Genomic DNA, 9,402 nt, shown 5'->3' with positions numbered 1-9,402 from the left:
AGCTTGCACCAGGCTTTCTGAAATACCTGTAATCATTAATTGGTCATCTTTCACCCAATATTAACTTCACAGAAGTTAATATTCTGTGATGAGTCATCTCTGATGTTGATCAATAAATTCCCTCTACTGAAATACCAGGATGTAGGTTTTTCCCCAGCAAATGATTCCTCCATATGATTATATGTGTTCTGAAGGCAGACAGATGGACTACATTGGCAGTTCTCAAATACCGTGGTCAGCAGTCTTGGAAAAGTCTTTTTAGTGTCCAGGATGTGTTTTCAAAATATATATTCCATTATGAAATGTTGAATCACTGGCTATAGCTGAGTGTGGAAGGGTTATCTGTAAGCTGGAGGCTAAGGTAGGCTGAAGAGATAAGGATCTGGGATGAGAAGTGTCGTGTGTGTGCGCGCGCGCGCATTCAGGGGGCAATGACGGAGAGAAGCAATGGCGTGCTGGTAGACACTCTTTCGGGAAAAAAGAAAGCCCTGATTAATAGTGTTTGCCAATTTCCATGTTGTACATACTCCTACCATGGCTAATTTCAAGCTACCAACAGTTTAACAAGTTATATTTTTATAATTATTTTGTTTTTAACAAACAGCTCTCCCAAGCCAATACAAGCCTGCTCTAACAAACCACTAGAAGTAAACAAACTTGTTTATCATCAGTCTCAAGGTAAAGCCTGGAAATGCTACTAATGCAAATAGGTGTCAGATAGACCAAGTGAAGGAGAAAGTCAAGAAAACATAATTTCAAGAGGACTTTGAAGACTGAAGACTTACAGCCAGAAAATGATTCTGAGGCAAGAAGTCTACCAAGAGGAGAAATGTATGAAGGTTGCAATCCAGTTATCAAGTTGAGAATGAAAATCTTAAGTACAAGTGTATTCTAGAAATCATGACTGAACAGAGAAGGGACGAGAAGAGAGGAAGATGCTGCAGTTCAAGCAGGGTAAGGAGCTCTTGCCCAGAAGTAGATGTGTTTCAACCAGATGAACTGATGACTAATTGTCCTGGCCCCTTTTCCACATTTACCTCTTGTGCAATATGCTCATCTCCCCCTCCCCAGGGGAACTGTAAGCATCTTTGGCAGTACTAGAAAGTACTGTTTACCAGGAATTAATAGACAAAGTAATCTGAGCCTGGTGTCAACAGCCTGGAAGGTCAATAAGGAGAAATCAAGCAATTGAATAATTATGTCGATAAACATAGCAATAGAAACATTTGAAGCAGACTATATTTGGAGACCCAGGTGAGTGGTCAGCAGGCAGGCAGATGTAGAGAAGTCTATCAGGAGACATCAAGTCAGAGAGTTAAGACAGGACACTGGTTCAGGGAAAGAGGGAGGATATAATGAGAATGGCGCGTTTCTGAGCTGAGTAATTGTGTTAGAGGCTGCTAGTTCCCTACCTAAAATCTACTGTTTCCTTTTTACTTAGAATGCTGGTTTCATTTTGTTAGTACAGCAAAGTTTGGCCAAATGACTAATTTTTAGCCAGTGAAATACAAATGTAAGTTTCTAGATGGAAATCTCTGGAAAGTTCTGTAAAAAGAGGACAAATGACTGCTTTATGCCTTTTGCCAGCTTCCCCCCTTTCTCCAGTTTTTTCCTTGGAAGACAACCCTTATGGCTGGAGCTTCAACACACAATTTGGGCCAGGAGGCAACCTTGAAAATGAAAACCAAGGCCAGGAGTGATGGCTTACAGCTGTAATCCCAGTGCTTTGGGAGACTGAGGCAGGAGGATCACTTGAGGCCAGGTTACAAAAAGTTAAATTAAATTAGTTGGGTATGGTGGTGTGCACCTCTGGTCCTAGCTACTCAGGAGGCTGAGGCAAGAGGATTGCTTGTAGGAGTTCGAGTCTATAATGAGCTGTAATTGCAGCACTACACTCCAGCCTGGGTGACAGAGCGAGACCCTGACAAGAGAGAAAGAAATAAAGAGGGAGGGAGAGAAAGAAAGGAAAGAATGGGAGGAAGGAAGGAAGGAAAGAAAGAAGAAAATAGAAACCAGTGCTAAGGCTGGTGTTCCAGTAGGAATCCATCTTGGTCTCTGACTACTGAGGAGCCATCGAACAGTCTGGGACTATCTACTTTGGATGCTTTTTATGTGACAGAAAAAATTCTATTTAAACCACTGTTATTTCCTACTTTGGTTACAAGCAGCCAATTGGAGTTCCTGTCTGATGTAGCCAGGTAACAAATCAGGCACTAAGGAATAGCAAGCAGAGAAGGGGATTATGTTTCAAGAATTCTAGTACAAGGCAGGGAAAAAGAAGGAAGCCTGGTTGCTAGGACCAGAACATAAGATGAAAACCAGACTAGCAACACTCCTCAAAGCCTAGTTCACTGAAAGAGAGAGCTACTCAAATCCAAATCCAAAACCCTGCCACCAAGTATTCTCTTTTCCCAATAAGCCACAGGCAGAACAGCCATGGCCTACAGAAAGCAGCCAAATGCCTGCAGCTGTGAGCAGGTGTAAGATGGCTGTAAGGGGAGCCATCTCCCTTACAGGGGAGGGGACCAGGTAGGTCATTAAATCAAAGAGCGAATGAACTGCATCTGCAGCCATGGACATAAAGGAGCAAAGATTTCAGAGATATTTTAATGTCATTCTCATTGGGGAAATCAATCAGCATCTGGCTGCTAACAAGCCTGGCGATCATACTCTAGCCCCTTCCTGCTCTAGCACTCTAAACTTGCCCCTCCTATCAGGACCAGATTCCGGGGTGCATGAAGATGACAGGAGAGGAAAGAGTGTAAAGAAGTGGAGGTGGTGGACAGGGACCACTCTTTCTGGCAACTTGAAGGGGGCAGGTGGAATTGGAAAAGAATAAGGGGCCCAGGGACTTGAGTGAAGGAGAAAAAGGGTAATGGAGCGATGACTGCCATACATGTTGATCAAAATTAGGAGACTATGATTGTGTTCACATGGGGGAAAAGAGAGCAGAGAATTGAGAGACAGAAGTCTAGACACATGAACATCATCTTTTCAATGCTCTGGTGTGCTGTAATGTCCTGTCTGAGAAGGAATAATTCAAATATCCAACTGTTTCTTTTCTGCTTCCTTTACAATAACCAACGTGCAAAGCAAGAATATTAGTGTACCTACCAGTGTTTGGCTTCCTCAATGCAGTGACACAAAAAGTACTCTCACCAAGGCCACTGGAGACATAATTGCTAAATTTGATTGACACTGTTCACTCCTTATCTTTTGCGTCCCCCCTGAGTCATTTGACACTGTCCTCCTTTTGAGAATGCTCTACTCCTTGTGCTGCCACTCTGAGTTCTCATCCAAACTTTCTGCTCATTTCTTTTCAGTCTCAAACTGGCTTATCTTCCCTCTCCTGCTTCTTGAATGTTGGTGTTTCTAGTGTCTGTCCTCAGTTCTTTCCACTTCCCAGTCTAGAATCTATTTCTAGGCATATCTTTCATGCAGGTTATTTCATTAACTCTGTATCTCTGTAACTCCAATGTCTATATCTTCAGATCAAAAATCTGTCCTGAGCTCTAAACTTCTATATCCTAAATCTACACACACCCAGCTCCAGTCCCACAAGTCCAAAATTTGAGCCCTCCAAACTCTGAAAGCCTTTGGAGGTTAGGAGTTACATCTCATATCTTCTTAAAAAATAGCTTCAGTGCATGGGAACATTCAGGAAATATTGTCAAATGACAACATGGCTGGATATTTTCAACAAATATATACTTAAATTTCATTTATTTAATATTTTATAGAGGTATAATTGACTAACAATAAATTGCACATATTTAAAGTGTACAATTACATAAGTGTTGACATATATATATGCCTTTTAAACTTTCATCACAGTCAAGATAGGGAACATAGTTAAAACCCCTAAAAGTTTTCTCTTTGTGTCCCTTTGTAATCCCATCCTCATTTACTTCCCTCCTCGTCCAGAGACCTCCCCTCACCCAACATTCTGCCAGGTAACCACTGATCTAGTTTCTGTCAGTGTAGATTAATTTCCATTTTATATAATTTTATATAAATGGACTCATATTTTATGTATTCTTTTTGGGGAGGGAACTGGCTTCTTTTACTCTGCATAATTATTTTAAGAATTATCCACATTGCTTTAGGTATCAATAGTTCATTCCTTTTTATTGCTAAGTAGTATGCTTTTGTAATGGCATACCACAGTTTATTTATTCATTCACCTGTTGATGGAGACGTGTTGTTTCCAGTTTTTAGCTATTATAAACAAAGCCACTGTGAGTATCTGTAGAAAAGTCTTTGTGCGAACATATGCTTTCCCTTTGCTTGGGTAAATTAAGAATGGAATGATTGGATTATATGGTAGGTATATATTTAGCTTTATAAGAAACTTTTTCCGCAGTTGAGCTATTTTACATTCACATGGCAGTCTATGAGCGTTTTGTTCCTCTACATCCTCACTGACACTTGATATGGTCAGTCATTTTAATCATTCTAAATAGGTGTGAAGTGATAACTCATAGAAGCTTTAATTAGCATTTTCCTAGTGACTAATTACTAATTATGCTGAGCATATTTCTATATGCTTAAATGTCCTCCGTATTTAACCCTGAATTGGTACATTAGAGAATCTTCAGGGTTATTCATGAACCATGTTTTCTGTATAAATATCTTCTGTGGTGAAATGTCTGTTCATTTCTTTTGCCCATTTAAAAAATGTGTTATTTTCTTATTACTGAGTTTTGAGAGTTGTTTATATATTCAGAATATAGGTTTTCTATCAGATATATGATTTATGAATATTTTCTCCCAGTCTGTGGCTTGTGTGTTCATTCTTTTAACTGTGTCTTTTGAAGAGCAGAAGTTTTAAATTTTAATGAAGTCAAATTTATTCTTTTATGGATTGTGCTTTTGGTATCTTATCCAAGAAATCCTTGCCAACCAAAGGTCACAAATACTTTCTTCTATGTTTGTTTCCAGATATTTTAAAATTTTAGATTTATATTTAGGTCTACAATCCATTTTGAGTTATATTTTATATATGGTAGCAGTTATGAAGTTTTTTTTTTATATATGGACATTTAATTTGTTGAAACATACATTTTAAAAATTATAAGAAAGTCTCTTCTTGTTGTGAATAGGTGGAGGCTTTACTTTAAAATTTTTAAAGATTAATATGCCAACAGCCCAAACGAATTGCTTGCCTAATTCGTTTTTGTTTTTGTTTTTGTTTTTGTTTTGAGACGGAGTCTCTCTCTGTCGCCCAGGCTGGAGTGCCGTGACAGGATCTCGGCTCACTGCAAGCTCCGCCCCCCAGGTTCACGCCATTCTCCTGCCTCAGCCCCCCTAGTAGCTGGGACTATAGGTGCCTGCCACCACGCCCAGCTAATTTTGTGTGTGTGTGTGTGTGTGTGTGTGTGTGTGTTTTTAGTAGAGACGGAGTTTCACCGTGTTGGGCAGGATGGTCTCCATCTCCTGACCTCGTGATCCACCCGCCTGGGCCTCACAAAGTGCTCAGATTACAGACGTGAGCCACCGCGCCCGGCCACCTAATTCTTAAAAATACATTCTTTACTTATTCTAATTTTGAAGTGTCTCATTAACTTTCTTATTTTTATAGTAGAGGAATAAATCAACACCTTTGCTTTTCTGCTCCGATGGTTTACTGTCTTATCCAATTTGAGTTCTATAAGCTTGCTTTGATCCAGATAGCTCCTGGGCCTTCAGTAGGGTTGTGGGGAGGAGGAATGGGAGGCAGGGTAAGTATGAACTATGGATGAACGTGCCTAATTGACACCTTAGAATGCTCCTAACTCTGAATTCATACATTAGGGAAAATTCAGGGTTATTTCACGAAGCATCTTTTCTGTATAAATTTTGGCCCTAGCAAGAAGAGAATACCTTTAACAATATGTGTATATCTGTGCGATTTAGTAGGAAGTTGAAAGAGGATGGCTGATTACGGATCTTTTTAATTTCAATTTATTAAAGAGAGAATTCCTGGATTAGATTTATGTTCCTTCCTTGGAGTGGCCCACCAGAATTTAAACGAAAATGTCTCAGGTAACTGGAGTCATCTGCGAAGTCCTGAAGCCATTCTTAGGCCAGGGATAGCAAATGGACATTCTCAGTCTGCTCAGTTCAGCCCAGGGACAACTTATTATTGGCAGTGGGAAGTATCCACTTGACAATTTTTTGGGGGGAGGTTGTGGGGGCAGGGTCTTGCTCTGTCACTCAGGCTGGAGTGCAGTGGCACAAACACAGTTCATTGCAGCCTGGACCTCCTGGGCTCAAGCAATCCTCCCACCTCAGCCTCCCCAGTACCTAGGACTGTAGGCATGAGCCACCATGCCTGGCTGATTTTCTGTAGAGATGGGGTTTCACCAGGTTGCCCAGACTGGTCTCAAACTCCTGAACTCAAGCGATCCTCCCACCTCAGCCTCCCAAAATTCTGGGATTACAGGCATGAGCCACGATACCCAGCCCACACTTGGCAAATTTTTTAATGAGATACATTTGCCATTAACCTCCCAATTCTCTTTTTCTTCACTTCCCTTTCTGGTGGTTTCTTCTTCTTAGGTAGCCAAGCTGTCATGCTTTCACCCTTCCTCAAATCTTTCCAGGAATAATGATTATGTCTGAATGTATCATCTTAACACGTTAGTGGAGGGCCAAGGCTTACTTTCTAATAGTGGAATGCCAGGGCTCAATAAAACAATGCTTGCAGAGGTCTGTTTTTGGGTAGCTATTTAGGCTAAGTACTGGATACGTATGGACATATGTGTTGTTTCTAAGCATCCATTCTCTATCTTGTTCTCTACAGCCTCCAACATCTTTGGGTACCCATGTAGTTTTATAAAAGCTGAGCCCACATTTAGCTTCAGGTGTGGAATATTGACAAATTAGCTCCTTCAATGTTCCTAGCCCCTGAGATTGATTCATGGATGGGGAATGTGACCTAAACTGTTTTGATGAGAGTGCATCTCAAGACTAGTTCAGAAACCATCAGAAATGTATTCTCTACCCCTCCAAGCAGTGGATTGTAAAATTGTAAAGGCTGAAACTGCTGCCACAAGAGGAGAGCGTCTATTTGGAACTTGGAAATGAAGCCAACACTGCAGATGGCAGAAGGGATAGACAGTGAGAAAAGTCCTTGGTGATATCATTGAACTGCCAGGTCAAACTTTGGTGGAATACTTCAAGACCATTCAATTGTGTGATGCAATAAGTTTCCCTTTTTAAAAATGCCTTGTCACTTAACTGAAAGAAAAAACTGGGCTTTTTAAGGTTACAAGGAACTGAGATAGTTTCTGGTCTCCTCAGGTTTATCAGGATATATCAGAAAGTCTCAGCAGGTCTCATGAAAAATTGAAAATTGATTCAAGAAACAGTTGAGGGCCAGGTGCTGTGGCTCATACCTGTAATCCCAGCACTGTGGGAGGCTGAGGCGGGTGAATCACTTGAGGTCAGGAGTTAAAGACCAGCCAGGCCAACATGGTAAAACCCTATCTCTACTAAAAATACAAAAAATTAGCCAGGCATAGTGGTACATGCCTGTAGTCCCAGTTACTCAGGAGGTTGAGGCAGAAGAATAGCTTGAAGCCAGGAGGCAGAAGTTCCAGTGAGCTGAGATCATGCCACTGCACTCCAGCCTGGGCAACAGAGCTAGACTCAGTCTCAAGAAAAAAAAAAAGTTTGAGATTTAGCAAATCTATTTTGTATTCATCTCTTCAGAAGTCAGCGTCTAATGTTACTCCAGTGCTCTACTACATTGGCAATTTAACTGCTGTCTTCTCTAAATGCTACTAGTTATCTGGCTGTCTTACACTCTCTCACATCCAAATTTTAGTTTTAGTTAGTCAGTTAAAATTCCAGGGCAACACATGTGCCTGACAATCCCTCTAAAACCTTGTTGGCAGACATAGATATCTGCTTGCTTAATTCCACTCTGGATATTCCTAGGATAAAGAGATCAATGATAAAAACGCATGGTGATGAGGGATAAGGAAGTCCTCAGCAGCAGGCAACAAATGTGGAAGTCACTCAAGAGCTTTCTCAGAAGGGAGTCTACTAGGCACCGTGTATATATCCTGTCCAAAACAGTATGCTTTCTGGAATCCCTAAACTTACAATGAGAAGCATGAGAGGACTGAAGGATCTAGGAAGCTGAGTTAACAGGGATCTGAACATGTGTCTATAGGAACTACTAGAATGACCCTGTTGGCAGTTCCTATGTAATCATGTAATAAAAATGTTAAAAGGTGATTTTGGCAAATATAACATGAGAATATAATGTCAAGGTGATGTGTGTGGGATCCCTACAGTGTCTCCTGCAATCATATCAACCGGCTTCCTTTCCTTTGGCTTTTGTTTGGATTCTGCCAAGAGAGAACCCTGGTGAGAAATGGGAGAGATGGAGGAGAATGCTGTTAGACTATTTATTTCCCTAGCTCTCTTCCTACAGGATTGCTTCAGGCTGGCTGACTCAACCTTGACCAGATCACATTCTGAAGATCACAACCATGTGTGCTGCAAAAGTCTCTCCTTCTAGGTTGTAGTAACCTCTCCTTGCCCTCTGCTGTTACCAGCTCTGTTCTGGCACCATCTCTATTGGTTCTCCTATAACCTGATTACAACCTAATAAACAGTGCCCTTCTTTTTGGCCAAGTCTAATTTATCATTTTCCCCAAATCAGTTACTGCTTCTGTGTCCTAAAAAAGTGTTGCCATCTCACACCAGTCAGAATGGCTATTATTAAAAAGTCAAAAAATAACAGATGCTGATGAGGTTGTGGAGAATAAGGAATGCTTATACACTGTTAGTGGGAGTGTAAATTAGTTCAACCATTGTGGAAGACAGTGTGGTGATTTCTGAAAGACCTAAAAACAGAAATACCATTCAACCCAGCAATCCCATTGCTGGGTATATACCCAAAGGAATATAAATCATTCTATTATAAAGACACATGCACGTGTATGTTCACTGCAGCACTATTCGTGATAGCAAAGACATGGAATCAACCCAAATGCCCATCGATGATAGACTGGATAAAGAAAATGTGGTACATATACACCATGGAATACTATGCAGCCATAAAAAAGAGTGGGGTAATGTCCTTTGCAGGGACACGGATGGAGCTGGAAGCCATTATCCTTAGTAAACTAATGTAGGAACAGAAAACTAAATACTACATGTTCTTACTTAGAAGTGGGAGCTACATGATGAGAACACATGGGCACACAGAGGGGAACAACACACTCTAGGGCCTATCAGAGGGTGGAGGGTGGAAGAGGTAGAGGGTCAGGATAAATAACTAATGGGTATAAGGGTGAAGACCTGGGTGATGAAATAATCTGTACAACAAAACCCCATGACACAAGTTTACCTATGTACCTGCACATGTACCCCTGAACTTAAAATAAAAGTTAAAAAAAAAGATGT

This window comes from Pongo pygmaeus, chromosome 11 (genome assembly GCF_028885625.2).
Source record: "Pongo pygmaeus isolate AG05252 chromosome 11, NHGRI_mPonPyg2-v2.0_pri, whole genome shotgun sequence".
NCBI classification, from domain to species: Eukaryota; Metazoa; Chordata; class Mammalia; order Primates; family Hominidae; genus Pongo; species Pongo pygmaeus.
This window is presented reverse-complemented; position numbering follows the sequence as displayed.